The sequence below is a fragment of the Carettochelys insculpta genome, chromosome 2, assembly GCF_033958435.1.
Source record: "Carettochelys insculpta isolate YL-2023 chromosome 2, ASM3395843v1, whole genome shotgun sequence".
In the NCBI taxonomy this organism is placed as follows: Eukaryota; Metazoa; Chordata; order Testudines; family Carettochelyidae; genus Carettochelys; species Carettochelys insculpta.
The window spans coordinates 22,788,827-22,808,302 of record NC_134138.1 but is presented as its reverse complement, the minus strand read 5'-3'; the positions used below and the strand labels follow the sequence as shown (position 1 = coordinate 22,808,302).

General features: G+C 45.3%; 1 long non-coding RNA gene across 12 annotated transcripts in view; it reads left to right on the top strand.

Moving 5' to 3' along the window:
• Positions 1 to 19,476, top strand: part of LOC142009119 (uncharacterized) — a 267,936-nt gene that overhangs the window by 194,238 nt on the left and 54,222 nt on the right. For all 12 annotated transcript variants that reach the window (XR_012644350.1, XR_012644339.1, XR_012644342.1 and 9 more), the window contains one exon: positions 15,836 to 16,145. This is a non-coding gene — a long non-coding RNA (uncharacterized LOC142009119). The remainder of the gene's footprint in view (positions 1 to 15,835; positions 16,146 to 19,476) is intronic.

The window sequence follows — 19,476 nt, the reverse complement described above, 5'->3', positions numbered from 1 at the left end:
CCTGTAGGAGAACACTTCAATATCCCAGATTTAGAAGTAGCAGTCCAACAACAACAACAACAAAAACTCAAAAATCAAATGGAGAGAGAAATCTCTGAGCTGCAGATTTGACTCCATTAATTTAGGATTAAACAGAAACTTAGAGTGGCTCGCACCTTACAAAAGGAACTTGTAGAATTATAGAACAATAGAGCTGGAAGAGACCTAAAAAAGCCATCGAGTCCAGACTGCTGCTCTAAGCAGGACCAAACCCATCAGATCAGCCCCACCAGGGCTTTGTCCAGTCGAGACTTAAACACCTTCAGGGATGGAGACTCCACTACTTCCCTGGGTAGACCATTCCAATGCTTCACCACCCTCCTAGTGCTTGTCTGCCCTAGGTGTTGACATCTCTGTTAGACTGACAATGAGCCATATCCCCACTGTTTTGTCTGACCTGTTTTTTCCTCTCTTCATACATACTACTGATAATGGGCCTTTTCAACCCAGACTGAATAGACCTTGTCAGCTCTGGCCCTCCCTTTTACTGGGACCTCCTCTTTAAATATCCCTCTGAAACCACTCCCCACTGATGCATCTGATGAAGCGGGTCTTTGGCCACAAAAGGTTATGCTCCAAAATATCTGTTAGTCTGTAAGGTGCCGCAGGACTTCTTGTTGTTCTGGTTCCCATATAATTGTCCCTAGTATACACTGTAGCACAGCTGTTTGTCTCACTCTCTGCTTTGATTTGCCTCCTGTGTCTCTTGTATCTAGAACAGTCCAGTAATAGGTAGGTAATAATTTCACCCCCTCTCTTCTTACTGCCAAAATCTCAAAACATGATTGTCGTAAGGTAACAAAGAGGAAGCCATGCTAGTCCATACACTATCAAAACAAAAAGCAGTCAAGTAGCACTTTAAAGACTAGCAAAATGGTTTATTAGGTGAGCTTTCGTGGGACAGGTCTGAAGAAGTGGGTCTGTCCTACGAAAGCTCACCTAATAAACCATTTTGCTAGTCTTTAAAGTGCTACTTGACTGCTTTTTGTTTTGATGATTGTCGTAAGTAACATTTAAACAAAACAAGATGATTTGTTTGTGGGGCAGAATTTAACACAACTTTGGAAAGCATTATTAAATAAGATTAGTAACTAAAATTAAAGGCATGACGACAGGCAGTATCACTGAAATCGTAATGCAATAAATCCTAGCTGCCTTCTTAATAGCCTCCCCTGGAATACTTGTTGGCATAGGCTCTATTCATTCAGTCTACTTACAGGAAGGGCATTATTGTATCTGCTTAACCTCAGTGACTGTTGTTCACTTAGTAGCTTGAATTCAGTAGCCAGCAGTATTCAGGCCAAAACTAGAGGAGTTCCAGGTGAACTTTAAATACGTTAAATATTGTTGTTTTATGTCACTCTTTGGTTTAATTTCTAGTAATAAATGATGATGGTCCCTGAACCCAGGATCATTTTCCTAGGGTTTCTTTCCTTCAGGATGGTGTCCACCTTTTTCAAAGTTAGTAGGGATGATAGTTAAGACAAAAATGTGATGATTTGGAAGTACTTTCCATTATTTTGCTTATTTGCACTCTGTTGTCATGGTCTGTATGAGCCTCATTCCAGAACAGGTTAGATAAGGCCTTTCTAGGAAGGATGTAGGGAGTCACTCAGCAAAATGCCATGGGTCAAATGAGATGACACATCTGGCCTTTTCTGACCCCACAGTGATTTGCCAAGATTTGATTCTCAGTAACCTAGGCAGTTATTTTTGCCTGGCTTGTGCTGCTGGCCTGTGGCATCCAGACTTAGTTATAAATGTGCTGGCCCAAGCATTACGGCATTAAAAACTGCATGTTAAAAGTTGTAGTGGCTGATAATATGTGTTCCCCTAAGAGCTGGTTGCTTGTCAGCATCATGGCTGCAGCAAAGGAACTGGGAGACTGACCCCTTTGTAGCTGCAAGGGTGAGCAAACTTTTTTTGTGTCAGTCTCCACTTTTTGCCCCTGCAATTAGTAGGGCCCCCTCAACCCATCTAACATAATCCAAATGATGGAAAGTTCAGTTCTGTTCACGTGCAAAAAATCCTTTTGGCCCCTGTAAGAAAATAAGTTTGTAGAATGTAAAAACTCTATTAATCGCCATGTAAAGGTGAATACACAGACATAAAAACACTAACTTGTTGCAACATTTTTAATGAAATGGATGAACCCGAGACCTGGCAGCCGATCATGCTGCACCCCCCGCCCCCGATGAAATTTCACACACCCCACTTTGCACACCCCTGGCTTAAGGCATCCAGGTGTTTATTAACCAGCATACAGGGAGTTCCTGTCTCAAGAGGAGTTGTCATTTGCGGTACCTCCTCCATCGGAGCAGAGTACCTTTGAGATGTAGTATTTCCCCAGGGAGAGGATGTGGAAATGCCAAACCTGTGCTGTTCTTTGATCCTGGGCTATTAACGGAACAGCATACTGCTTTGGCACTGGCCAAATGGCTTTGATTCTGGCTCATAATATGGCGCACATGTGTGCGGATTCAAAGCGCCATTCTCTTGTCAGGAATCTCAGGGCTATTGCCTGCAGAAGCGCAGAATTAATTAAAGGTCATAGCCTCAAGCTCTATTATTGTTTTTAAAGGTGCCTTTGTTTTGGAATGCTCCTGTGTCAACCTGGCTCTTTGTGTCACCAGCCACTCCCCAAATCTGATCTGATGTTGGCAGCTGTATGATAAGTGACTTGATCACAGAAAAGTGTCTTCACTGCACCCCACCCCCCCACCCCGTGCCAGTTCATTCTGATGTGTGAGGACTTTCAGCAAGTGCATGCATGTACATCAGAGCCAGTGAGTGAGACTGATGCTTCTGGATGGGGATTTCATGCCCCAGTGTCTGAGTCACTGGCTGGTTTGTTGACCTGTATTTAGGCTGTTTGCATTGAAATGGAGGTTTTCTTGTTGTGCATTGAGTTGCTTCTAGTGAGGATCTAAGGGCTGCTTAAACCTTCAAGTGGAAAAAGAACGATAACACAGGAGATCAAAAACAAAGGTTGAAAGACCAATGAAGGTAGGAGCTAATTTTGCCTAACAAAGGAGAGAGAGTTGTCCAAGCCAACTGACAGCTTGGCTATTACCTGAAAGGATATCTAGGTAACCTCTTGCTCTGGATTTAAAGTAAGCAATGGGTGTTTCTTTTTGTTATCTTTATTCTAATATGTTTAAGTGGGTTAAAGTCAGTGTTCCCTCTAATTTTTTATTTGCATGGGAGAAATAAATTTTATGTTCACCAAGGCATGTGTGGATGTGCACCACCAGTAGGAAAATGCTGCCCACTGTGTGTGACCACTCTGGGTGGCACACAGATCTCTTCTGGGTAGCCACCCAAGTGCTCAGCTTAACAGGAAGCACTGTTTACAGTACACATCCATGGCTATATAAATATCAGGTAAAAAATCCCAGGCATTATGCAGATGGCTCTTTAATGTAGCTCGTGCATAGAAGTAAATGTATGCATCCCTGTTCTGATAGACACTGTGGATAGGCCACTAGGCTGGTACATGGACTACCTTGGCTCTGTTCCCAGCTCTGCCACTGACTGGCTGTGTGAGTTGAAGCAGATGGTTTCACTGCTGTTTCCTTTCTGTACCTTTGTCCACTGGGGATAGGAGCTGTCTCCTGCTCTGTATATGTACAGCACCAAGCACTAGAGGACCGTGATCTTGGTTGTATCCCTCAGTGCTATTGTTAAGAAAATGATGTTTTATATTTTAGACATAGTGGTAAGTTGAATGGCTGCAGTCACATGTTGACCAAACCCCTCAATGTTTCCCTAACTTACAAGGATGGCGACATCGATAGTATTAGATCTAGAGCGAGGAAAGAAATTGAAGGGTGGTAACAACATCTGTGACCTTTGTTCATTTTAGAAGTGGGAGGGGTCCATTTTCTAATACGCTGTAATAAAAGCAGGGCACTACTTAGATTCCAGTTCCCAGGAAACTGACATCAGGATAATTAGTGTGAGGGGGCTTATTTGTACAGCGATAACTGCGGGAAAGTACTAACGCAGGAAAAACACACACATTAGTCATTCGAACCTTCAGTTCCAGGCCTTTACCCTGATATTTCCCTATTTATAGCTGGCTCCTGCATGTGCGTATTTGCAGATTCCATATTGCCCAGGCTTCATCTTTCCATTGTTACATAAACTGAAACATACCCTACCTTCCCTCAACCAGCAGCAGCACTCGGACCATGGCCCCAAAGATGATTCAAGCAAATGGAATAAAAAAAAAAAGATCACAAAATCACAAAAATCATCGCGGCTTTATAAACACTTCAGTGTGCAAACCTTTACAAGTGGGGTCGGGGCTGCGCATTGGAAGAGGGCGCTGAAAGCATGGGCAGGCTCTGGCAGAGCATTTGGGATAGCTGGGTTCAAGTCCCAGCTCTACTGCAATCATCTTATGTGACCTTGAGCAGCAGTTCTCTTAGAGCAGGTTTCTCAGTGCTTAGTAGTTAAAGCCCTCCTCACGGGTGGCCAGTTGTGAATAACTCTTGCAGTGTGTTTGTGGAGGAGAATATTTAATAATACAGATAATTATTATTAGTAAGAGATCCAGGGAGGCAGATGCCTGGGCAATGAAGCTGGGGAAAAGGACGTGGGGATATACAGTACAAGAGCAGCTGAGCATGGGAGTGGGAGGTTTTTGAAAAACTGGGAGAGATGAGATGAAGAGTTTGCGGATGGCATTGAGAAGTGTTTTATCCATATTCCCATCTAATCCAATAGCCATTTCCCCTCTCCATTCCCCCTCCCCTGCCCCTCATGCACCCTTGTAACTTCTTCAGACATCCCAAGTCTGGGTGAGGGGAGTGGTGTCATGACACGCCTCACATTTGGTCACCTCAGACATCAACTAAATAAAATAAATGAAAACAAGTGCCACATGTTTTAAGTGGAATTATCACAGACATTATGTGCTAATTCCACTTAAATGCGTGTCACTAGTTTTTATTTAAAAAGAAAAGACAAGGGGAAATTCCCTCACAGAAAGGAGTTACGGATGCTCAAGGGCATTTCCTGTCAATGTAGCCTCATTCAGAATTGAGGCACTCACCATTTAAGGCATCACAAATGTCTGTCAGTTGCATAACTGGAGGCAGTGATTACAAGTTAGGAAAATTTGAATAAGGCACTTTTTTTAAAAACAAACAAAAAAAAACCCTGTGACCTGGGAAACAAGCTGCAACAACCCTGTGATTAACCTGGGAAACAAGCTGCAAGGGAGGTGTTAAATTCTGCTCTCTTGTTGTCTTCATTGCTAGTCTTCAGTGATTTCTTGGAAGATGTCCTTTAGTCAAACAAAGGATTGGATTTAACACAGGAGTAACTGGCTGAAATTCCGTGGTCTGTGTTGTGCAGGTATCAAAACTCATCCAATGGTCCCGTCTGCCTCTGAGCTCTCTGAATTAGTTTGCTTGCCTGACTTCTTGAATGTGATACCTTTCACCACAAGCTCTCTCTCAGTTCCAATTCACAACATGTGCATCAAGTTCCTCACCATCCCCTCAGACCCCAGTCTCAACTCTCATTAGCAGCACTGCTCATGTAGGCTTTTACACCACAGCTGTGTCAGTTGGTAATATCTCTTTACCAGGCTGGTGTCTTCCTGAGGCTGCCCTCTTGAATGCAAGCTAAGGGGCAGTGGCCTGGATCATGGTGGGTGGGTGGGGGGAAGTCCTGGGAATAAACTTGGAATGGGACATTTATCATGGAAGAATTGAGAGGGAGAGCAGAAGGGGATGCAAGAGCTGGGCTATGTGAAAACTATAGGTAAGGGTGCTAAGGCTCAGTCTATGCTGGGCAGGTAAGTCGATTGCAAATAAGCAATTCTAGCCACGGCAATTGCATAGCTACAATCCACTTATCTGCAGTTGACTTACCTGGCCGTCCTCACTAAGGAAGGTCGACAGGAGAGTTTCTCCTGTTGACCTCCCTTACACCTTGCAACGGTGAGGAGTAAAGGGATTGACTGCTGACCCCTGATAGGTTGATTTCGTGTGTCCCTGCCAGGCTCATGAAATCAAACCCCAGAAGATCAACCCTGAGCGGGTCGCTCTTCCAGGTAGTGTAGACACGGCCTAAGTGTTGTTCCTTCTCATTTTTAAAAGTCTGTTATAATTGTTTTCCCTGCAGTGCACTGACTGTATGTAAGTGGTAGGAGAGGAAGAGGAGGCTGTCATGAGAAAACGATACCATTTGTTGCACTGCATGGCAACAGGTGCAGCTCAGTGCTTCCCTTCTGCACCAGGAGTCTGATAAGCCATTAGAACTGCTCACTCCAGAATTGTCGGCATAAGAGCCACCTAATGCAAAGAGCAGCTTAGTATTCTGTGGGAGGGGAAGATGACCTTGGCTTGTCCACCTCTGAGTGTAAGGCACTCATTCTTGTTGCCTAGGGTTCACTTGGCTGGTACCCATGAGAACCCTCCTATTTAGTGGGCTCCTGACAAGTTCTAGGCTCAAAGGTTGCTTGGGAGAGAAGCTGCCTGCAAGAGAGAGAGACTGATAGGGATGCTGTAGTCAGTCACTGGGTGAACAGCGAGGGAGCAGGAAGGTGAAAGGCAAACACCCTGTTTTGCTAATTGTTAGCAGTTGACTGTGGATTTTTACAGTCTGTTCTAAGAGCCAGTGATGATGAGGTGGATGCAAGTGACTGGCTTGTAAGATGACTCTTGCTGCTTTTATCATATCTACTTGAGAACCCTTGATCCACAAGCAACGAAGGGTCCTGTGGCACCTTATAGACTAACAGAAAAGTTTTGAGCATGAGCTTTTGTGAGCACAGACTCACTTCATCAGATGCTGGTCTTGAAAATCTGATTTCCAAGACCAGCATCTGATGAAGTGAGTCTGTGCTCACGAAAGCTCATGCTCAAAACTTTTCTGTTAGTCTGTAAGGTGCCACAGGACCCTTCGTTGCTGTTACAGATCCAGACTAACATGGCTACCGCTCCGATACTTGATCCACCAGTGGCCCGGCCCTGCCTAAGCCTAATCCACTTTGTACAGCTTTATGCTGCCATTAAATGTGCCTAAAGCATAATGTCCTGGCTGCTGTTCTCTCCGCTCAGTGGAGCAATCTTCCCCTTAGCAGAGCTAAGACCTTCTCTTGTGTCAGACTGGAGTAAGATGTACCGGTGCAATGTGCTCTGTGCTAGTAGAACTGTGCAGCGCGGCGATGGGCAGCTTTGGCTGCTGAGCAGGCCGCATGAGTGGTCCTCCATCTCAGTGGGCCGCAGGGTTTTTGTAACAAAGATGGGATCGGGCAATTTTGCAAACTGCATCTGACTACCTAGAATTTGCGACATGTGACAACTGAGCAGTAGCAGCACTTTTATTGGATGCAGAGGGAGCGCCTGGCTCTTACAATGAACATTGTGTGCGACCAGCACACACCTTACTTCATGTGCCCTTGTTTTATGTGTGTCTGTTTAGTAATATGGGTAGGGTTAAAAAAACATCAGAATCTGGCAATAGTAAGCAACTTGTCTTGAGGGTCACATGGGCCCACATGAAGTTTGTCCACCACTGCTGCAGAGGGTTTGCTACTGGCTAAAATGGCAGTATCAGTGAGAGCTGGCTGTGGATGCATTGCAGAATGACCCTGTGTAAGATTCCCCACACGTAAGGCAAATGATTACAAGTGAAAAATCTATATGTGCAACTTGGAGTTTTACTTTACTGCTGGTTTGTGGGAGGGGCCATCCAGCTTCGCCTCCACTGTTCTGATTTTTCTGTTTCTACATCTGAGTGAGCAAATCTGATGAGCAATCCCTACTGGGGCCAGCTGGTCTCAGTGGGGTCTGAGTGCAACTGACCAGACATGAAGAGCCTTAATTGCTTTCAGGCTGCCTCTGCCAGCAAAGTGGTAGTAGGCACAGTAACGTTGCCAAATCTGAAAAAATCATTAGTTGGGTCCCCCCAGAAAATGAGATTTTTTTTCTTATATTTTTGTTTATGTATTTTCCAGCCTTTGAACCGTTAATATGTACTCAATTCAGATTTCTGAGCCCTTTATCATTAGAAACTTATTTTTGTTCTTTAAAGGAAAGCTGATTTGGATGTATTCACATGAGTCCACGATCAGGGACTTTTAGAAATGTGTAAAATATTGAGACACACTCAGTAGTAGTAACACTGGTACACGTAAAGTAGAATAATCCAGGTCCACCTGCGCTGTTAGTGGGTTGGCATCTATTCTGGAGAAAATCCAAAAGAGAACTGGTATTTCTTAGTGAGGAGAAAATAAATATCTGCATATAATATCCAGTATCATGTATGGGTATATATATTAAATTTACATAATATAGCTTTGTAACCTTTCATTTTTGTTTCCATGTTGACCTAGGACTCTAAAATATTGGTGTTTATCCTCTCTGCTTAAGTCAGTGACTAGACCAGGGCCAGGCAAAATACTGCCTATGGGCCAGATCCAGCCCACAGTACAGTGGGAGCCTTAGCTAAGCTTCCTGCCTGCCCTGCCCCACATGCTGCTCAGAGAAGCAAGCTGTGATAGCCATGTGTTTCTGTGAACTCTCCAACCCAGAGGAAGGGAGGAGAGAGGCTTTGTGTGTTGCCTCTGCTCCCTGTTCCTATTGGCTGGTTTCTGGCTAATGAGAGCTGCATGTTTGCAGGGCAGGCAGCAAGCAAAGTACTCCTCCTTCCTCTCCCAGGCTCATAACATTCAAAGCAGCACATGGCCCCTGCCGGCTGCTCTGCGCTGCCTGTGGGGGCATGGAAGGCATAGAGCCTGGCTGCGGAACCTACTGGGCTGCTGGCCAGAAGACACCTCCCAGCGAGAGCTGGTCTCTGGCACCCCAGCCCCTCCCACCCCAAGCCCTCATTCCCCCTCACCTACATCCCTACCCACTTCCAGGCCTTGCACTGCAATTCCCTGCGCTCCATCCTGCACACCTGCCCCAGGTCACCACCCCTCCCAGATGCTGTCCCCCAATCCCCTGCAACAGATCTCCACCCAAACCCCTGCATCCCCTCCTGTACCCCTGCCCCAGGTCACATACCCCTCCTAGATCCTGCATCCCCTCCTAAACCCCACCCCACCCCGGTCAGAATCCTTTCCTGGCACGCCCCCTCCACTGCCCCAGGTCACAACCCGCTCCTTCACCCAAACTGCCTCCCATATTGCGCACCCCTAATCCCCTACCCCAAGCTCCCTTCTGCACCCAACCTCCATCCCAGACCCTGCACCTCCTCCATTAATATCATGGAAGTATCTGTCTCTTGACCAGTGTTTCCTGTAACTTGAGTGCTTGGGTGACTGACCAGGGGATATTCAGGTGCCGTCCAACTGATGCTCAGGGAGCTCACCGCTGGCAGCATGTTTCTATTGGTGGCGCACATCTGCACATGCCTGGATGTACATGACAAAATTTATTCCACTCATGGATGATAAAAATAGAGGGAACCCTGCTCCTGACCACTTACAGCTACTTGGAGGACCCTCCCCACCTCCCAAAAAATCACGAATCATTGCCCATGTGAGCTCCTGCCCCATTTAAATCCTGAGGATTGGTTGTAAGATCAGGTTTTACAGCATCAGTTGTGATTGTTTCACTTGGGTCAATATTAGTTTGCTGCTGCTGTTGGGGTGAGAGTTTTTTGGGTTTTTTTGGCATCAGGCCATTTCTGATACAAGTTAATTAGCCCTCTTACTTCTACCCTCCCCCCCAACTCCACCCCTTTTCTAAGCCATTAGGACCTGGCATAGTCAGAAGTAATCTTCCTTACTGAAATATATTAGAACTGTTTTCTGATGCTCAGTGTCAGCAAAACGATTCTGTAATCCCAAGAGGCTTGGGATGATTAAAGCAGAGTGACTTCAAAACACCACTATTAGTGTTACACAAAACTATCTCTGAAGAGAGTGTAGATCAGCTGGAGTGTGTGTGTGTGTGCTTTTTTTCTTTCAACAGCTGCAGTGCCAAACACACTGAATGGTTCTGATCACACTCAATAGCAGCGTTACTCTTTCGACATTTGGGCAGTTTCCACTGATGTATACTAGTGGAGTGGAGAGTGGTGCTGGGGGCAAGCCATTCCCAGTAGCTCGAGATTTTATGACCAGAAGGTATTACTGGAATCTGCTAGTCTGACCTCCTGTATCCCACAGGTCACGGAATTTCACCCACTCATTCCTGCTTTTAGCCTAGCCTGGCTGTGTTAGAAAGACATCCAGCCCTGATTTAAAGGTTTCAAGTGATGGAGAATCTGCTGTGCTATCTGCTCTCCCTTTAAGTACTTCTTTAGCTGTCCTTAAGAGAGTGCCCGAGTACCTCACAATCATGAATTGATTTTATCATCCGTTTTCCCCTCCCCATGAAGTAGAGCAGTAGTCTCTTTTTCACAAATGGAGAACCGAGGCACAGAGTGAATTAAGTGATTTATGGAAGGCCAGCAGCCAGCCTGTGGCAGAGCCAGGAACAGAAGCCAGATCCAATTTTGTCTGGTGGGTTGGCCATTCAGCCATACCGCCCCTGTGCAGGTATGACCAGTGTTCCCTGTAAACTGTGCGCATGTGCAGCCACTCAGCAGAGATTCAAATGCTGCTGGTTAGTGGAACGCCCACAGCTAGGTTTTTGTTTCTACTGGTGGTGCGCATTCACACATGCCTCGAGGCACAAAAAATTATTCTGCACGTGGATGGGAAAAGAGTCCACCCCTAGATGGAAAAGGTTGGAGGAAACATTGGTCGTCAGTTCTCTGATGCGTGACACCAAAATGCTGAAAACACAAACATTTAAAACCAGACGCAGTCCTGAAAAATTAATAATACCAGTGGGCATCTTGGAAGAGTGGAATTGAGCAACAGTGACTGTGGCAGTGGAGACTCATTTTAACTGGTGTTGTGCAATGCTACACCATGAGAATGCTCTAACTGGCGTCTCCCTACTTGCAGGCAGCAAGGTAATGCTATAAAGCTTCAAAGAGATTTGTCGGTCAGTGCCAGCAGGATTACAGGGTGGCTTGCTGTGTTTGGAACTTACAGGGCAGGGAGAATTTCTGTTTTATACAGGTTGTTTGCACCTTTTGGGGTTCTGGATGGGTAACATAAACCTGCATAAATCCAAAGTTATTAGAAAGGCATTTAAAGGGGAAGCCCTAAAAAAGAACCCCGACTATCCCCCTCCCACAGAAAACAAGAAGTTGACATGGTCTCCTGGCTGCACAGATTCAGGGGAGGGGGAAGGAGCAAGTTGCAGCAGCTGGAAGAGCAAAGCGATGGGGATGTCTTGCTCCATTTCTCCCCTTGCCACTAGTGGTGAGGAGACGTCTGCTGGAAGCAGCTGGGGCCCTGGATAGTAGGCTGGAAATGTACCCCTCCCCCGACATTCCTAGTTCATGCTCCTGTGCCTCTGTGTGTGAGGCAGCACAGAAGAGCAACATACACATCACACAGAACTGGAAGGGACCACGGGAGGTCAGTGAGTTCCAGTCCCCTGCCCTCTTGTCAGGGCCAAGCACCCACCCACTGTTTGTTTGTTTGTTTGTTTTTTTGGTTGTTTATTTGCCCCAGATCCCTAAATGGCTTTTTTTAAAGGTTAAGGTCACAACCCTGGGTTTGGCAGGCTAATGCTCAAACCACTGAGCCATCTGTCCTCCCAGCGTTAGCGCTCTGTTCGCATTTCCGTGGCTCGAGGACTGCTGATGACTGTGAGGATCAGTGCTGACGGTGGACAAGCACAAGCAGCCGCTCTCCAAATCCAATTCACCTCAAGCCAAAATAGGGGAAGGACATGTTAAAAGCAACTTTTTTAAGTTAAATGTATGCTGATCGTCAGGGCTGGTGAAATTCATACTTAGGGAACTGACTGAAGCCATTTTGAAACCAGTAGCAATTGCTCTGGGTAATTCCTGGAGAAGGGCAAATATTGTACTCTCTTTTTTTTTTTTGCTATCAGGGCAATTACAAACCAATCAACCTAACTTGGATACCTGGAAGGATACTGGAACAAATTATTAATCGGACTGTAAATACCTGAAGGAGAATAGGATAATAAGAAATAGCCCGCACGGATTTGTCAAAAACAAATCATGCCAAAGCACCTTCATTGCTTTTTTTGATAAACTTCAGAGGGGGAGCCGTGTTAGTCTGTTTCAGGAAAAAGAAAAAAAAAGGAGTATGGTGACACTTAAAGTAAAAAAATTATTAGGAGGTGATACATTATTTATTAGGCCACATCTGTGCTAGCCCCCTCTTTTCAGAAGGGGCATGATGATGAGGGATTTCGGCAGATGCTAATGAGGCACTGCCATGAATATGCAGTACCTCATTAGTATAATGGTAGCTACACGTGAGTTGAAAGTGCTGCTTTCAAAACGCACACTGCCTGTATAAATGGGGGCCTTTCGAAAGGACCCGTCTGGACTTTGAAAGCCCCTTCTTCCCAAAACTGTGCTCTCCTGGCAGCTCTGTTTGTCTCCCGTCTGCAGCTAGCGTAAGGGGATCCTCCTTCCTCCGATGGTGCTGTGAAATTTTATCAGCTTGATGGGGTAGAAGAGCTCTGACCCTCCCATATGTCCCAGAGCCAAGATGCTGCTGTTTAAAAAAAGCAAGTCTGTGCTGTCGTGGTGCACAGAGACAGGGTGTGGAGAGTTAACCCCAAACCAGGGCCAGTGTGGCAACAGGACGCGCTGCACACATTGCACTCCAGCTTGGGAGTCCTCGCTGACATGTTACCCTCGAGAGGTGAATGGCTTAGCATGGGTGCTCCCATTGTGCAAAATCCAGCAGCTGTTGGTGTCACAAAAGCCAGAGCGAGAGAGCTTCAGGCTTTCTCTTTCTTGGGTTGGTTTATATTGTGCTGATGTCACTGGATTGATATTCTTGCTCGCTCTCTCGTGCAGAGGATTGTGTCAGGGGTTCCCATTGCCCAGCTTGAGGTCCCCTAAGGGGTAGTCTTTCCCAGAGTGCTTGAATGAGGTGTGACTCAATTGGTGCCCTTCCCCAACTCCCACTCTCAATTCTCTAGCTTGAGTTCAATAGGACTTCAAGCGCAGTCAGAGGGTGAGGTTGGTTGAAGATCAAGGACCAGTGCACCTTGAGCTGGCAATGTAGTGGAGAGAGAGAGAGGTAAAGTCGAGACCCCTTTGTGCGCTGCCTTCCACTTGCTTGGACGCAAAGACAAACACATCACTTTGTGCCCACCATCTGATGCCTTTGCTGGCTGCCACCAAGCTCAGCATTTCTCTGCTTGTTTCTGCCATGTGCAAGGATTTGCTCCTGTTCTCTTTTGTTATTTGACAGGGGCTTCCTCTCTGTCCATTTCTTATGAGGGTGCCATCTTCTCTGCAGCTTGTGCCATCTGGAGCAGCCTTTTTGTGCCTCTCCAGCCCTTTAAAACATCGTCTGTGAACAAACTGTGGCTCACTCATCCGTACCTCCCGGTTTCTCTGTCATGGGCTGTATGACGAAGGTGTTCAGTTGCTGTGGGCTTGATCCAACAAGCTACAGTGCACAAGCAACTCCTGGAGGATCTGAGAACCATTTGCTCTCATTGGTGTAATTGGGAGCAGAAGTCCACTGTACCTAACAGGCTCAGGAGACAGGTCCAAGGAGGCACTTCAGGTGTGAACACCTCCCACCTTTGCAAAATTTGGATTCAAATCCAGACTCAAACATTGCAGTTGTTCCTGTCTCAGTAATGGACCAAACTTCTGCCAACAGTGAGGCCCGTGTCTGCCCTGACCAGGGGCTATCAGGGTGTAAATCAGCACAGCATTCAACCCACTATATTTACATCACTACTGGCTGAAATATAAACCACATATAGGGCACTGTTCAAAAAAACCTTTTGGGATACAGTTTGTATATAAATAAGGTGACCATCCGTCCTGTTTAGGACGCCAAAAAAAGCTTCCCTACTTCTTTTAGAAAAGGGACTAATTGCCCCCTATTTTCTGCCAGCAGCTGTGCAGCTGCTGGCTGGAGAGCAGGGAGCCTGCAGGTTAGCCTGCTTTCCCCTTCCTCAGGGCTCAGGGAAGCCGAGCAGAAGCGCTGTGGTGGCCCCGTCCCTGCTGCTTCCTCAGTGCTCCCAGAAGCTCTGGGGGCTGCCGCGGCTTGGGGAGGGCCAGCGGCTGCGGACTTCTTCCCAGATCCCCAGGACTTGCAGGAGCCGTGAGGAGTCACCCCTCCCTCCATATCTCCCTGCCCTGTATTTGGACAGGGAGATACAGTCCCCCTATATAGAAAGCTAGGTTCTTTGCAGGGTACCAGAATCATATGTAGTAACTAAATGCCTCCCTGCTCAACATTCTGGCTCCCTGAGTTTTACATATATCCGTAACTCAGGAAGCCAGAATGTCGAGTAGGGAGGCATTTAGTTACTTTACATACGTATCTCATAGAGGTGGAATGGATTTTGAGAGGCCATCGAGTCCAGTCCCCTGCACGACCTATCACCATGCCCAACAGATGTGCTTTTTTTTTCTCCCTCATCTGACCTGCCCGAGACCCTTGAAAGGCCCCCTCAAGGGCTGAGCGCATGACCCTGGGTTTACAAGGCCAGGGCTTGAACCGCTGAGCTATCGTGTCTGCTGGCTTTATGAACAAGATTTTCCTTCAGTTGCTTCCATAGAGGCAATTCAGCTCTCATACTTGCTTGGGTATAAGATATTTTAAGATGTATGGTTGGATGATGACAATGTCTGTACTTCAGTTGAACACCCACGGCTGCCCCATGCCTGCAGGCTTGAGCTAAGGAGCTGTTAAGTTGTGGTGCCTATATTTGGGCTTGGGCTGCAGCTCAGTGTCTGGGGCTCTGTGAGGAGACCCCTGAGTATCAGCCCGGGTTAAATTACAGTAGAAACGAGAGATACTCTCAGGGGTTTAGGGCGTCACTCTAGGGCTTGGGAAATTTGGATTCAGTTCCCTTTCTGCCATAGACTTCCTTACATTCTTGGGCAGCTTGATAGTATGCCCAGTTAAGATTGCTGTGCTCTAGGTGGGGAACTGACAGCAGTGCGGGTGAGGGGCAGCTGGGCTCTGAATGGAGAGGTGGACCCCAGGGAACAGTAGGGCTTCCAACAGGCCATGGCAGGAGCCTGGGCGGTAACCGAGCTTGGAGCAGAGACCCAACAGAGCTCAAGACACCAAACAGTCTAAATATGTAACACACTATCTGCATTGGCACTGCACAGCTCTGACTACGTGGACATAAGCCCTACACCTCTTGTGGGGGTGGAGTGAAGACAATGTAACAGGGCTCTTACATTGGTGGGAGCAAGGCTGTTGTGTTCACACTTACGCCAGGTCTACACTACGGCAAAAAAATGGATTTAAGGTACACAACTCCAGCTCGTGAATTGCGTAGCTGGAGTCGATGTATGGGAAATCGATTTGTCCCACAGCAGGAGGTCGATGGTGGAGCCGTGATGGTTCAATTTAGCTGGGCCTCACTAGGTGCACTAAATCGAACCCTGGAAGGTCGACCACCACCACGTCGATCTTCGGTAAGTAGATGTACCCTGACACATTTAGGACAACAATAAAGCTGCTTTATGTTGGCCTAACTTTGTAGTGTAGACCAGGGCTGAATCTCCCCATGCCATGGGTCCCCACATAATATGAGAGTAATAGCGCTGCCCTACTTCCTGGGTGTTGTGAGGACAAATATATTAAGGATTGTGAGATTGGTTTGAGAACTACCAATGAGAAGTGCTGTACAAAGGAGCTACTACTCTTATTAACTGTATTTATTACTAATGATGATATGAGAGGCAAAATATGGGCCATATGTCCAAATTAAACCCTAAAATTGTTTCTTTGGCGCAGGATGTCACTGACCATGAAGGCGAAGTTGGTGCATGTTTGAATTGGCTTGTGTCATCGCTGGCTGTGATGCTCTTCTGGACTCTTAAGGCACAAACAAATGGGCTTTTGGAAGTCAGATGGATTTTAATTCTGAATCCTGAGGATAATCACATATGAAGAAGAGATGGACTTGGGTGCTTGGCAGTACCAAATGGAATTGTTGATGCTGTTGAGAGTGATCAAAATGAGGAAGAGATTGGAATGTCTCTCTCACCTTAGGAGATATGGAACCCACTGGGGGAAAAGAAGCACTTCAGCCAAGACACTGCAGGTAGAGGACTTGCTAGTTATGACCTTAAGAGGTCTCCTGTCTTCAGAGATGAGGATAACACATGACAATGAGGATCTTCAGGTGAAAAAAAACAAAACTGAGGCACCCAAGAGTAAATGATGAAGTGTGTGTGTAAAGACTTGTGAAGTGGTTTCCCCATCTTCCTACAGTCTCTGTTGCACTCCTTTTTCCAGTTGCTGTGCTTTAGGTTGGATGTGTCCCTCTGTACAAGGTATATCTGGAAATTCCTAAGGCCAGCAGTGACTGTAGCGGTCAGGGTAGATTGACTGATTTAAATCAAGTTGTCAAAAAAAGCTAAGATTGATTGTTATTAGAGTCCACTTAATTTTGGAGTAGGCCCCATTGAACTCACTGGCATTTTTTTTTTTTTTTTTTTTTGAGAAAACAGGTATAGAATGAGGTTCCCTTGGAAAAGCTGAGGTATTCTGAAGTAAAATAGGGAATAGCTTATGGCATCAAAATTATGGTCTGTGGCCCGGATGTTCCAAAATAAGGATGTGTTATGTTATATAAAATAAGAAAATGACTTTCAGTGGGAACTGGCAACTGTAAACTTCTATGTTGTATACTTGAGTGAGAGATTCTAAACCTAGTTAACTAATTAAACAAGACAAAAGGATTAGCTATGCTAACCCTTTTTTTTTTTTTTTTTCCTAGCAACATCCAGCCCAGGTAAAAGCTTGGGAATTGACTTGTCAAATCACACTTACACTGAAAGGCATAGATAGAGTCTTGAAGAAATAGCAAAGTGAATTATGTAAGTTCCTAACCAGTTGATCCACTCAGCCATAGCCACATCTTCATCCACATCATTTTCTCCCAATAAGCAGTTTTCCTTATGAAGTTTCATTCTTGTGTCTAGGCCCTGCATCATTTTCTCACACTGCTTATGCTTGATGTGTTTTCCTTTTTTACCCAAGGAATGAATGTCTTCAGAATATTCCCAGATAAGGTCTCTCTCGTTCTCGGAAGTCACCATAGTGTTTCTTCCCTTCCACTGCATGACCGTATGCTCTCTCTCTTCCTCTGTGTCTCTCACAGTTGTATGTCCATTGTCAGTCATTCTGAAATGGGCTTCCATGACTTGGAAGCAGGAGAGCAGCTTTGCACTGACTGCAGGTCGCACCAGAAGAGTCTTCAGTGATGTTTGTGTAAGTGTGAAAAGTGCTAGGGTTCCTTCTAAAACACATTGCAGAGCGCACATGAATGATGAGAAGCCCAGGGAAGGAGAGGCAGAAAGGTTAGAAGTGAGATGCCATATGTCAGCTGAGAAGGTATGTCATGTGTTCTGTCATCCCTCTCACTTGTCACTGTTCATTATGCTACAATGAAAATTGTATTTGCACCTCTACTGTATGCCCCCTAGTATATTTTACATTTTTGGAACAGTTTAGAAATGGGGAAAAGTGCTAGAATGGCAGCCGTGCAGTTCTGTCTTACTTCACAGAACAATGTCTGATTCCACCCTGCTATTACATCCCACCTGTGACCTGAAGGGACCATGCTTAGGGTAAATTCGAGGAATGAGAACACTGATTATGGTGATTAATCTTGTAATGTGGAGATAACTGTCCACCAAGACATTGATGGAAACTGCAAACTCATTTCACATACATCAGTGAATAGACAGCCCATAGTTTAAAAACAACCATGGTTACTCCTCTCCTGGGCTGGGTTTGAATCAGAGAGATGAAAGGCTCCGCATCCCATTTCCAAACCCCGCAGTTGATCCAGTTCCTTGTAAACCCAGTTTCAAAGGTTTATGACTCAGCTGTAAACCTCAGTTTCGGCATGAAACTTGGCCCGCCACCTCCTTGGCTGGGAATGAACTTTCCCATGTTTAAAGAAAAACATTTGGACGTTTTAAATTATAGGCGTGTCTTTTTAAAAGACAGAGAATAAGAACTTTAAGTGCTTATGAATCTGCTTGTGGGGCTCCTGTGCCTGAGATGCTGTGGCTGTATATTGAGTAGCACCTTACTGTGTAAGTAGCCTTGTTGAAAGGGCAGCATGTGTTTATGCATATAAGCACAATACACTGAAATTATTGGTGCTGAAAATGTTTAAGTATCCTATGCATCATTGGTGCTGTAAATACTTTAATTTTAAATTATGGTTCTGATCTCAGGAATCTGTCAAACTGTTCCTGGCTCTGCTACTGGCTTGCTGTATGACCTTGTCATTTCTCCTCTCTTTGCCCCCTTTGAAAATGAAAATAGTAATTACCTTCCTATTTTTACAGCGCTTTAAGGGAAGAGAACTATACAAGTTTTAAGTATTTGCTTTGTTGAGCAAGAATCTGTATAACACCACTAAGGCTCCATATTTTAATTGTTCATACAGTTATTGTGTGTTTGGTAACTTTATGCTCTTAGTACTACTACAGGACAGGGGATTTTGTTTAGCCAGTGAAACAAGCTTGTATTTCCACCAATATGGGACAATAACAGAGCTGCAGATAAGAATGGAGTGTCATTTAGAGCTTTTTATTTCATTGAATCAGCTTTTCTTGGTCCTCAGGTGCCCTTAGTGTAAGCAAATAAATTACCTGTCTTGTTTGCTGCATGCTCTGCAGCTAGCCATATGTTTGAGCCTGATAGAGATTCTTATCTGACGGGCTAAAATTACCTGGTGAAGGGTGACATTTCTTATTGAGGGTTTGGCTGGATCAGAGAGAGGCCCTGTCCCCCAACTCAGAGGCATTGCTCTTGGTTACATAAAGTTGCAGGCAGGCCAGTGTTGGCTCTGTATGAAGTATATCTGGTCAAGAGAGCTCAAGAGGCAAGGTTTCATTGGAAACCTACTGTGCTGCAGGTTTTGCATCAGCTGTTGAGGGCTGTGGGAGTGGGAAGTGAAAATGAGGAAGGAAAGTAGTGGTAAACTTGTCCCTCTTAAGGGAGCTTGGCAAAGTTTATATTATTTTTTTTTTTTTTTGCAGTTTTGACATATATGTTTTCATTGTGGTTCATTTGTTTCTGTTTTTATCAATTTTTAAATATTAATGTTTGTGCAGCAATATGGATCTTAAGTATCTATTCATCATTTTTCAATTTTCACAATTGTAGGAAGTTATGGATGGGCTCATCCAATATTATTTAATAACAGTAGATGTCATGATTCAGAAAGTTAAAGCTTTATAAGCTGGCTGTTCTTTTGCAAAGCAGCCAATAAATGCTTTCTGCAGAGTTCATTACAGCATATTTTATAGGGGACTCCTAAATTTTCAAGCAGTGTTTTTTTTTTACTTCTCTTAGATATAAATTTCAGTTATTGTTGATGGCAATATTTGCTGTTGTGTGTGCAGAGAACC